Here is a 13,293-nt window from a genome sequence, read left to right as displayed (position 1 = left end):
TAAACTCATTCAATGCCTCAGTTTTCAGGGTAGACGTTCCATAAGGGATTGTTTCTGCCTCCGGGGACAAAGGCTGCTGCCTCCCTCTAGGTAGCTCACACCTAAGTCCCAGGGCAAATCACAGCCTTGGGGAAGATAGGTATTCACAGTCATGCATGAGGCCTGGTCCAGTAGGTAGCCTCTGAACACTCCTATGGGATCAGATGCCATTCAAAATGGCTGGAGGTAGTGATGGGGCCCAACTTAGCCCAATGATTAGAACCCTCACCTGGGATGTGGGTGATCCAGATTTACTTTCCCCCCTTTCTATCAGAGGGGAGAAAGGATTTAAACAGGCTTCTCCCACATCTCAGGCACGCTGTGCTATGGGACTCCCTCAGTCTCTCCTGTTGAAGCTGTTCCATGGTGGCTAACCAGTGAAAGTGACAGGGACTGGAGCTAAGGGTCTCCTACCTCAGGTGGCTGCCCTAATTACTGGACTAGTTTCTCTCTCTCTCTTGCTCTGGCCCAAAGACCATTTAAGTATCCACAGTGGAACAGTCATTGGGCCTGAGAGAGAGCAAGCAAGAATGACTCTATAATCCCGTGGTTAGAGCAGTCCCCCAGCACCTATCACCCTTTCCTTGGCATCTCCCATTGGCTACCTTAGGTGGCTCTGCACCTAGTGTGTTGCCTTTTGTGGATCACATTCTTAGGCACCCATGTCTCCTCAAACACTGTATAGGGAGGCTAGGTGTCTAACTAAGCTTTCTGGATCACAGTGTTGTTCGTGTGCTTTTCTAGGTGCTGAAAAGTTAGATGCCGCAACGTTCAGTGATGGTATGCCTAAGTCCCTTCATAGATCCCTCCTGGCCAAAGGAAGTATAGACATGAAGCAATGAGTTAGAATGACAATCAGGAGGAGATGGGGCAGGAAACGATGAGAGCAACATCAAGATGATCATGTGGTTAATCCATTTAACGCATGTGCTCATCTTGGTGTTTTCTTTAAATATAAAGCAATAACTGGAAATAGTAAATGCAGTTCTGGTTGCTTAAGTTCATCAGCAGCAATAGAAATCGGAAGTTGATTAGCTCTGTGTTTCCCCTGTAGTTAAGGCTAGAATGCAGAAGAAACACTTCAGGACTGCATGACTTCCTTTGGCTAAAATATCTAGATTAGGGTGGCCTGTCAAAACCAAACCGCTCAGCCTCCCACTCTGATAATGCTATTATTTTCTTTAAACATGGATTACTAGAGATCAAAATGCCAGACTTTACAAGTGACCACACATTTAAAAAAAAAAAAAGGCATTACAAAGTTATCGATTCTTTTAGAAACCGCCTCACAAATATAATTAGTAATTTAAAAAACAAAACAAACAAACAAAAACCAACAACCCACACCTTTGGGAGGATTCTTTATACAAAGTAGCGTCTGGTGCTATATTAGCATCTAAATATTTTATTTATTTTCTACATGATAAAGAGTTTTTTTCCCCCAGTGATAAAAGAGTCAAAATGTACTTAAATTGGTTGTACCAGTTTTACAATCAATTAGGACTATACTTTGTTTTCAGTTGGCAGTACAATGGCATTCCACTTTAAGGACAAAAAAAGTGAAATCTGAGCCTCTACATTTGTTTATTTAAAACACACCTAATTCGTTAAATCTCTCATAAAACTTCTGAAACCAAGTTGGGAATAGAAAAATACACTACATGGTCATCAGTTTAACTTAGAACAAATAATACAGATTCACAGAAAACATTTCTGAATGTGTCTAGAAAACTAAAATTTAATTCAAGACATTAAATTTAATATAACACTTTACATTAAAACTAAATAATATAGACTGTGATATAAAATGGAGGTTATATTTTCAGGAATTCTCTCCCCTCAGGACGTGTTGGCAATAAAAGATCTAGTATATTAGTTAAATATGGCACATGCACTATTGAAATACATATAAGTTAAGCAAGGAGACTTGGTATAAAAAAATCCCTTGCTGGCAAAATTGAGACCCAGGAACAGAGGAGGTAACAAGAGAGTTTCAAGTATAGTTTAGAGAAGGAGTTTGGAAGGCTCTCTTTCCAAACTCACCTCTACATGCAATTTCATGATGACCAGCAATGGAACAGTGGTGGTGACCTGCAACGGATGTGCCACGTTTTCTTTCCTGCCTAAAGCCAGAAAGGACTTCCTATGCTGCTGGAGAAGACTTGGATTGGAAGGCCAAGCAGAGATGCCACTGAGAATCAGAGATGCTGAGGAGTTTCTAGACTGCCAGGTTTAGGAAACATCTGTATCCCAGGTTCAAGGAAGAAAGGAACTGGCCACCAAGGAGTCAGAGAGGAGGCTAGTACTTCATAACCAGAGGCAAGAGTTCTCAGCAGTATTCTACATGGCTGAAGTCGGAAAAGGATAGGCTGGCTGTGGTCACCAGAGAGAACCAGGAGGAATTCCACACAGCTAGGAGTTTCCAATCAATACGAGGTCCTCAAGACAGAAACTGTGGAAGATAATTTTCAAGAGCCAGCTGGTCCATGGGAATGGAGAGGTGTACAGGACAACAGTGGACAGCAGCTTGGCCCAACCTTAGAAAATATTTGTCTACAAAGAGTTCTCCAACCATTCAAGAAAGATAGATGATCCTGGCAGGGGATTCAAAAGAACATTCTGCAAGGACAGGCAGACAAGAGGACGATGTGCTGGTTTCCAGGAGCTAAGACACAAAGTATCACTCTAATATTGGATAGGCTTTTGAAGTTTATAGGAAAGGATCCACCGGTGACGGTTCCATAGGCACTAATGACATGAGATATCTCGCAGATAATAGATGATTTTATGGAACACGAAAGTGTGCTGAAGAAGAACATCCAAACTATCTTCTTGAAGATCTTTGCTATCCCACAAGCAGAAGGCAGAAACTCTGGAAATGAACCATTGGGTAGGTAAGTGGGATAGAGCTGTGAGGTTTTGGTTTTGTGGAACACTGATCCACCTTCTAGGTGGAGAGAGGGCTGTACAGTTTGGATAGCCTTCCCCTCAGTGGAAGTGGGATCAATCGTCTCAGGGACAGACTGGCTAGAGTAGTCAGATGAGTGTTAAACTAATAAAAGAGGAGGGTAAAAAGAGGGAAGAGATGAGTGCTCAGTACAAAACTGAGATGTTGAGAATAAAATTAATCAAGAAACCAAAGGGCATGAAGAAATTATTGAATTGCCTATACACCAATGCTAGGAGCCTGGGTAATAAACAAGAGGAATTGGAATTGCTCATGTATGAGCATAAATTTGCTCTAGTTGGTATTACTGAAACCCAGTGGGATGATTCTCATTATTAGAATGAGAAAATTAATGGTTATAATCTATTAGGAAGGATTGAGGGGGGGAAAGGGGAGGGGAGGGTAAGTAGCACTGTCAAAAATGGTATCTGTTTCCAAGTCACTGATCACTCGGAAGAAAATGATCTTGATTGCTTATGGACCAATGATCTTGATTGCTTATGGACCAATGTCCTTATAGATAAAGCACAAGATGGGGTACTAGTTGGTGTCTGCTACAGACCACCAGATCACACTAGGGTTTAGGATGACTGGTTCCTTATGCACCTATTTATAAGGTATATTAGAACCTCAGAGTTATGAACACCAGAGTTACAAACAGACCAGTCAACCATACACCTCATTTGGAGCTGGAAGTATGCAATCAGGCAGCAGCAGAGACAAAAAAAAAGGGGTGGGGGCAAATACAGTTCAGTGTTGTGTTAAATGTAAACAACTAAAAAAAATAAAGGGAAAGTTTAAAAAAAAATTGACAAGTAAGAAAACTGTTTTGGTGCTTGATTCATTTAAATTAAAATGGTTAAAGGCAGCACTTTTCTTCTCCAGAGTAAAGTTTCAAAGCTGTATTAAGGCAATGTTCAGTTGTAAGCTTTTGAAAGAACAACCATAACATTTTGTTCACAGTTATGAACATTTCAGAGTTACGAACAACCTCCATTCCGGAGGCGTTCGTAACCCTTAGGCCATGTCTACAAAGTTAAGTCGACTTCATGTAAGTCGACATGGAGCCTCCGATTTAAGCAAGTCGATCTAGCATGTCACACTACGCTCACTGTGTCAGGGGAGTGCATCCTCACTAGCAGGGCTTGCATCAACGCATGGAGCACTGCACTGTGGATAGCTATCCCACAGTGCATGTAGCCGAGTGGAATTTTGGACTAGGCTTGCAATGCCTTATGGGACCAAAACATTGTCACAGGTGCTTATGTGAATATGGCGTTAGCCTCCCATGATGCACTTACCTCCCTCCCTGAAATCAACAGCAAACAAACCAAATCTTTTTTGCAAGCCTGGGTTACCCACGCGGACACCACAGCACGAAAAGCATGGACCACTGTTGTTGTGAGTATTACAAACACCTCGTACCTTATCCTGCAGTATTTACACAGCCGATACAGGAGCTGCTGCATGGAACAATGTGATGCCACACAAGCAGCTCTGCTGGAAGACAGAGAGAGGAGCAATTCGTAGTTGCTGATGCCAGTCACACATCAACTTGACATGGTTGAGCGCCATTTCTGGACCCGGGAAACAAGCACTGACAGGTGGGACCGCATCGTCATGCACCTATGGGATGATGAACAGTGGCTGCAGAACTTTCAAATGCATAAGGCCACTTTCCAGGAAGTGTGTGAAGAGCTTTCCCTAGCCCTGAAGCACAGCAATACTAAAATGAGAGCTGCTCTGACAGTGGAGAAGTGAGTGGCAATCACTCTATTGAAGCTTGCAATGCCAGACTGCTATCGGTCAGTGGGGCATCAATTTGGAGTAGGTAAATCTAACATGGGATCCAAGTTTGCTGGGCCATCAACAGACTTCTGCTAAGAAGGGTAGTGACTCTGTGCAGGACATAGTGGATTGTTTTGCTGCTATGGGGTTCCCTAACTGCAGTGGGACAATAGACGGAACGCATATTCCTATCTTGGCACCACACAACCTTGCCAAAGAGTATGTAAACCGAAAAGGATACTTTTCAATAGTGTTGCAAGCGGTGGTGGATCACAGGGGCTGTTTCACCGACATAATGTGGGATGGTCGGGAAAGGTGCATGACGTGCGCATCTTAAGAACACAGGTCTGTTCAGAAAGCTGCAAGCAGGGACTTTCTTTCCAGACTGCAAAATAAGCATTGGTGATGTTGAAATGCCAATCGTGATCCTGGGAGACCCAGCCTACCCCTTGTTCCCTTGGCTCATGAAGCCATAAACAGGCAGCCTGGACAGCAGTAAGGACCGTTTCAACCATAGGCTGAGCAAGTGCAGAAGGGTGGTGGAATGTGCCTTTGGATGTTGAAAAGGTCGCTGGCATTGTTTGCTTACTAGGTTAGACCTCAGTGAAAGCAATATCCCCATTGTTGTTGCTGCGTGCTCCATAATACTGTGAAACAAAGGGAGAAAAGTTTCCGCCGGGGTGGGGTGTTGAGGCAGATTACCTGGCAGCCAATTTTGAGCAGCCAGACACCAGGGCAATAAGAAGAGTACATCAAGGGGCTCTGTGTCTCTGTGAGGCTTTGGAATACCAAACTGTCCCCTCTGTTTGCATTTTCTCCCCTGTAAACTCCACCCCCACCAACCACCATGTGTTGGATGAATAAAGAGCCTTTTCTCCTCAATCTGTTGAGTTTTATTATGCACACAAACACCCAGAGACAGCAAAGAAAAGTAAGATATCAGCCCTTTTGCCCCAGGTTAACACTGTGGGGGGAGAAACAAGGAAAGCTGGTTTATAGATGCACTGCAGTAACAATCAAAGGTGTGGGAATGGGCACCTTCTGGTCCTTGTACCCTCTCCTGGTGTGGAGTGAAAGGGATACCGAACTCCCCCACCTCATAGGATGTTTTAGGGAGGAGGATGTAGAACTGGGCGATTATAGCAGCAGGCTCAGCATAGGCTGCAGAGGGACTCTAGCATCCAGCTGCCTTTCTTGAACCTCAACCAGATGCCTCAATATGTCTGTTCCTTCATAATCCACAGCATCTCTTCCTGCGTGGCACGCTCTTGTTCCCTGCATACTCTCCTGTCCTCCCTGTCCATGTCCAGGTTCTCGGACAGTGTAATCCTCCATGCTCTGTCTTGTCACTCTTGGAGGTGCACCTTAACTCATTAAACATGTCTTCCCGAGTCGTCTTTTTCCACCTTCTAATCTGGGAAAGTCTCTGTCCCGGTGTGGAAGATGCGCCAACGGAAAAGGTTTCAGCTGCAAGGAATGCAAAGCACAAGGGTAGCATTGACAGTGCATACATAGTTTTTGGTGCAAGGTTAATTTTTTTAATTAAAAAAAAAAAATCACCCCTCAATACAGTTCACTGCAAGCCTCAAGGTAATCACAACTCCTGGCTATCGCAAGAGTCGGTTTGCTGCTCCAGCCATGGTGAGGAAGGTGGTAAGAGGTCTTGTGCTGCTGCTTTTGTGAAGACATCCTTGGGATTGGAAGTTGGAACTTGAGAAAAGCCCCCTTTTCCCTAGGAACCTGGATGGTGCTTGAGGGGAGGCACCATTGTAAAGCCCCCCAAATAGTTTGGTTTTTTTACAAAAGCAGCACCGGGTTGGGGGGGTAGGGAGACAAACAGGAAGCCCCCCTTTTTTTCCAAATGCTTCTTGCAATACACGGTCATCCCTTCCAACCACAACCCTGGCACATTTGGGAAAGCGTGGTTGTGTGACCCAGATGTCACCAAACGGGGCGGATTACTTGTTGAATTATTTGCGGTTTAAGGGCTATCATTGAAAACTTCCCCCATTTCCCCTATATGATATCACTCTCCTGAGGGTAACAGATGCTGCAAGCATTTGGATGCAGACCAGGTCCTTATGCTGCAATAATGTGTTCTGCAATGATGCCAGAAGAGTGAATACTGGAGTGGTGTGGGAAAGTGTCCTACTCTGGTGGATGAAATAAGGCAGCCCTTCCCAGAAACCTTCTGCAAAGGATTGCAGAGTACCTCCATGAAAGCTTCCTGGAGATCTCCATGGAGGATTCCTGGACCATCCCTGTGCACATAAACAGTCTTTTTTGGAGAGCACCCTCTGCGTAGCTGGAGTGGCTACCGATACCTACTACGCTTACTTTTTGGTTCAGATTAAACATAAAAAATAGCAGCATGTAACCGCTACAGTTTGATTGGAAATGTGTACTCACCAGAGGTGCCTTCCCCAGCATCATGCTCCACTGCCAACTGGTCCTATGAAGGGATGGGCTCTAGGGTTAAAAACAGTTCTTGGCTGTCGGGGAGAATGGATCCTCCGCTTGCCTGCCTCACATTCTCATCCTCTTCCTCACTTTTGCTCGAGGCCACCTGGGGCTCCTGGGAGGTATCCATGGAGCATTTTGGGTTAGTGGTGGGGTCACCACCAAGAATTGCATGCAGCTCCTCATAAAGCAGCATGTCTGTGGGGCAGAACCAAAACGACTGTTCACCTCGTCTTCTGCTACGCTTGCTGAAGCTCCTTTATTTTCATGCAGCACTGCTGCATGTCCCTGGTGTAGCCCAAGCCTCGAGCAATCTTGGCATAGATGTCAGCATTTCTTCTGCCAGATCGGAGCTCTGCCTGCCCAGACTCTTCTCCCCCCCTACCCCCACAGCAATAAGATCCACCGCCTCCTGTGTACTCCATGCTGGAGTGTGTTTGCGGCCTTGAGTCTCCATGATCAGCTGTGCTGGCAAGCTCACCACGCTGAGCAAACAGGAAATGAAAATTCATAAGTTCCCATGGCTTTAACAGGGAGCGGCTGTTTCCTGTATACCTGGCTGACATGCAGTGGAGTTGAAAGTGCTCTCCAAAGCGGTCATAGCAGAGCATTGTGGGACACCCCCTGGAGGCCAAATTACACAGTGCAGTGTCTACACTATCCCCATGTTGACCCGTGGATGTCAAATCAAGCGCTACGCCTCTTGCAGAGGTGGAGTACAGAAGTCGACTTTACAGGTCACTTAAGTTGATAGAAGGGACTCGGTAGTGTAGACACATACATTATTAGATCGACTTAACGCAGCTTATGTCGACCTACATTTGTAGTGTAGACCAGGCCTGAGCTTCTGCTCTATAGGAAAATAGCTGTATAATCATGGAGGACTTCAATTTGAGTGATATATGCTGAAAATCTCATGCTGCCAATATTAAAACATCCTTGGAATTTCTAATGTTTAGATTAGTTTCCTAACTCAAAATATGTTGGATGTCTTCTTGATATATAAAAAGTTAATGGTACCTTAGGTACAAGTGATCATGACATTTATAATGTGCAAACAAAGTCCAGACCAGTGATGATAATATACACACACACACTGCTTTAACAGGACCGAATTCACAAAGCTGAAGACAATTCTGAGCCAAAAATCAGCTGGGAGGAAGAATTTAAATCAGGAAAATGTAAATAATAATTGGGAATTGTTTAAGAAATCTTCACTAGATGCCCCCAAAGCCACAATCGAGGAAGATGGCTGTTAAAAAAAACCACTTTGAGCTAGAAGGGAAGTGAAGACACTTATAAAAAATAGTAATATGGAAGAAAAGGGAAATGGATAGTAAGGAAAATAAATCACAAACTAGTAACTGTAGAAAATAGATAAGGGAGGCAAAGGGACATAAGAAGAAAGCTATAGACAGGAGAGTTAAGGACAATAAGGAGATGGTTTAAGTTTTATAATTAACTGTCAATCAACATGAGTTTGAGGAAAATAGATCCTGACAGACTAAATTGATGATTTTGAAGATATTTTATTTGAGATTACAAGTTTGATTGATAAAGATAGTTGTGTTGATGTACTATACTTAGACTTCTGTAAGGCATTTGACTCGGTACTGCATGACATTTTGATTTAAAAAAAAAAAGATATAAAATTAACATTGCACACAGTAAATGGATTAAAAACTGGATGATAGGTCTCAAAATGTAAGTGGGGAATCGTCATTGAACAGGTGTGTTTCTAGAGGAATTCTGCAAGGATCAGTTCTTGGCCCTAGGTGCATTAGCATTTTATTAGTGACCTGGCTGAAAACAAAAATTTGCAGAAGACACAAAAATTGGGGGAGTGGTAAATAATGAAGACAAGTCACTGACACTAAGTGATCTGAATGCTTGGTAAACTGGGTGCAAGCAAACAATATGCATTTTAATATGTCTAAATGTAAATGTATACATCTAGGAACAAAGAATGTAGGTCATGCTTATAGGATGGGGGACTCTATCCTAAAAAGCAGTGACTCTGAAAAAAGATTTGGGGGCTGTAATGGCTAGTCAGCTGAACAAGAGCTCCCAGTGTAAGAAAATGGGCTAATGTAATCCTGGGATGCACAAACAGAGTAATCTTGAGTAAGTATAAGAGGTTATTTTACCTCTGTATTTGGACTGCTGCTAGAATACTGTGTCTGGTTCTGCTGTCCACAATTCAAGGATGTTGGAGAGGATTCAGAGAAGGCCCACAAGAATAATTAAAAGGATTAGGAAACATGCCTGATAGTGATAGACTTAAGGAGCTCAATCTATTTAGCTTAGCAGAGAGACGGTAAAGGGGTGATTTGATTAGTACGTAACACAGGGAACAAATATATAATAATGGGCTCTTCAAACTAGCAGAGAAAGGTATAATCCAATAGCTAGAAGCTGAACAAAGACAAATTCAGACTGGAATTTATGCATACCTTTTTAACAGTGCAAGTAATTAATAATTGGAACAGTTATGAAGGGTCATGGTAGATTCTCCAGCATTGATCATTTTAAAATCAAGATTGGATGTTTCTCTAAAAGATATGCTCTAGGGAAATTCTATAGCCTGTGTTATACAGGAAGTCAGACTAGATGATCACAGCGGTCACTTTTGGCCTTGGAATCCATGAATAAAGCTTGAAACATTCATATAATATCTAAATTTAAAATAAATTTCTACAAAATGTAACTCTTGATGAACAGTAGTGGAAGTAATTTTTCTTAATTATATTTAATCTGGTATGGTTAATCTCTGGCCAAAAAAAAGGTATTGTGTAGCTCTAACAGCAGAACAACCTTCAAATGTGCATATAGCATATTCCTTACAGGAAGAAATCCCTGGAATGCATGGCAATAAATATTTGCAACAGATATTTGCAAAGTTTAATACATATTTTCCACCTAAGCAATGTTTAGTTCATTGTTTAAAGTACATACATAATGTATTTGTAAATTTCATTTTTTCATGTTCTTTACGCAGTGAATCTACAAGTTGAATTTTAAAAGTACCTGGATGAAATATTGAAAAATCTCAATGTTTAAAATGAAAAGCAACTATTTTAATAGTGTGTGAATTAGACATATTGAACCATATATACCAACTAACCCTAAACGTCTGACTTTGACCAATAAGGGAAAGAAAATTAAGAGTCAGGTTGGGTTTGAAATAAAGTTTCAGCTCTATTTTATTTACAAAATTACAACATATCAAACATAAAACTAGTTGCCTGGTATTGTAAATACAGGGGAAGATTAGAAAGCTGGTTTTGTTATTTAAAGGAAGAAATTAAGTACCTTATTTTGGTAAGCTTATATTTCTTATCCCAATTTTGAAATGGCCAAATCAATATAGGTTACATTTTTAAAAGGCTAAAACTTTCAGGGTACGTTTTAAGAGGTCATTAATGACTCATGGAAAGTTTTGCAAAGCAGTCTATTCAGAGACTTGTCATTTTCTATATTTCTTCCCAAAACCCATTTTAAAACAAAACAGGCTCCTCCAATTCTCTACTACTCTATTTACCCTGGTTGTAGTGAAACTAATTTTTTCCTTTGACGCTGCTGTGGATTGATTATGTTGTCAGAGACAATCAGGGAGCAAAGAGAAAGAACAGATTAATGTCTTCACAACACTGATCTTAATGCAAGTAATTTTCTTTACAGATAACGTCCCTCTGAAGTACTTCAACTAATTTCCCTGCAGACAGGCATTCTGTTACTACTGCTTGTGTAATGTAATCACATATGATGCTTGGTTTCTTATTTTCAATCTCTCCCCATCAAAGCATACCCATATAAAGACATCACCACCACGTAGCTTAAATTCATGGCAGATGTTAAAGTATAACTGAGTTTAAAAAAATTAACACAAATGTAATAATTAACAATACAAACCTTTACAATCCTTACATATAAGCACACGCAGACTGTATCTTGTACAGGCTAAGTCCTGTATAAAACTGCTTTTCATATAAGAAAGTGAAACAAGGAATTCCATAAACAAACAAACAAAAAATCACAGAAATAATGATCCATGACTTTTTCCTTACTAAAGATGGTATTTTAATTATGTCCATCTTTGCTGGGGAGGAGAAGGAAAGTTGTCCCATTATATCATTAGTTATGGCTACAGTCCCACAGTTAGATCGATACATGTGGAACTTATGTGCTATGTATTATGGGATGAGAAATGAGGTTTTGTGGAGATTCAGATGATATTACGTGGAAAATTTTCAGCAATGAGTGATATACAGTACTACAGGTTAACAGAAAAGCCCACCCTGAAATATGGACCAAATCCAAAACCTGAACTCAATGAAAGACTGACTCCATCTGATTGTAGGACTGGGGCCTGAACATGTATATTTAATTTTAACAAATAGCTTTTTAAATGTGGTTGTATCTTACAGTGGTTCTGAAAAAGCAATATACCATGCAACTGTTTCTCACACGAAGATTATAGAGCCTGATCTAAAGCCTATTGAAGTCAATAGGAATTTTTCTATGGACTTTGGACTGGTCCTATATGAAGCAATTTCAGACATTCATTTTTCTGCAGCAGGCAGAATTTAAACCTCAATTATCTAATGCTTAAAGCCAATTTGATCCAAAACAAAATAATCATTTACATAAGCCATGCCAGTGAAAGAAAACTAGAGGCACACATTTAGTTTGGTTGTTTTCTTATTTTAACTCTGTATCAGAGTCAACACTGAAAGCTTCCTGCATAATATCCATCCCAATCTTTTCTAATAAAATCTCTGCTTGTTTCTCATCCCCAACTACATAGAGCCCTGCACAGATACAAATTTTGTATCCGCATCCAATCCGCAAACATGGTCTGTGGATATAAAGTAGATATCTGCAGATTTTCAGGGCTCTACAACTACACAGCTTTTGTTCTTGTATTGTAAATTTTTTCTTAATGCAGCATTCAGCTTCTGGAGCATTTTTCAAATTTATTTATTTATTTATTTTTGGTTAGTCCCAAGTGTGTGTGGGGGGGGGGAGGGGGGAGAAGGGAGGGAAGCAGGCCCTCTCCTTTTTAAATAGGGGTTTCTTTTAGATTTTTGACTGCAACAAAGAGCCACACGGTTTATCACTGAAGTCAGACACTACAAGTCTGAGAGTTTCTTTGTGTACCTTATTGCTCTCTAAAGCTCTCCTTGGAAATATGTAGACTATTATGCTGAAGTCCTTGCCCTCTGGTCCTGCTGAGAGCCCAACAGCCACATGTTTTTACCATGTGCTTAGTTTTCCTAAAGTTCAGTCTTATAGGCAACGACATATATGGATTTCAGTTATTTCTCCCCCTCCCCCACATCTTTAAACTCACTTTCCACCTGCACTGTTAGTATTATAGTACCTAGGAATCCTAGTCACAGCCCAGGACCCCATCGTGCTAGGTGTTGTACAAACAAAGAACAAGACGACAGTCCCTGCTCCAACGACCATACAATATAAGAGACAACAGATGGATACAGACAGAGGGGAAACAATCAGACAATATTGGACAGCATGAAGAGGTGGTTTTCATGACCTTCAGATCAAGATAATAGGCATTCTCACACTCACTTCCTTTGTGTGGACTGGCTAGCTCACTCATCAAGGTGGTTTCTAATGGTTTCCAACAAAAACCCATCTAGCTATGCTGGGAGGCCTACAAGACACCTGCTGACCCATTGTCACTGGCAAGCCATGACTCACATTCATTGTATTAAGTCAATAACTTACTGTTGCTTCCTAACAACCCTGCTCCCCAAAACAACTCTAATTTGTTTGATCCACTTTTCTAACACATGGTAGATTCTTTAGGGGGCAAGGACTATCTTTAGGAGCGTGTAGTCTCTCCCTCAACTTAGTACAATACCTCCCCTCTACCCTGTGGCATCCCTGAAGTCAAATGACCATTAAATATCACATTTGCCCCCCCCCCCAAGCCAACCAACCAAAAAAACCCAGCAGTTCGTTATCAACAAGCATAAGAGCTTGCTGTTGGCAGTAGTAGCACATCTCAGTGGATCGGGGGGGGGGGGGGGGAG

The sequence above is a fragment of the Terrapene carolina genome, unplaced genomic scaffold (genome assembly GCF_002925995.2).
Source record: "Terrapene carolina triunguis isolate 2854851 unplaced genomic scaffold, T_m_triunguis-2.0 Scaffold68, whole genome shotgun sequence".
Taxonomy (NCBI): Eukaryota; Metazoa; Chordata; order Testudines; family Emydidae; genus Terrapene; species Terrapene triunguis.
This window is presented reverse-complemented; position numbering follows the sequence as displayed.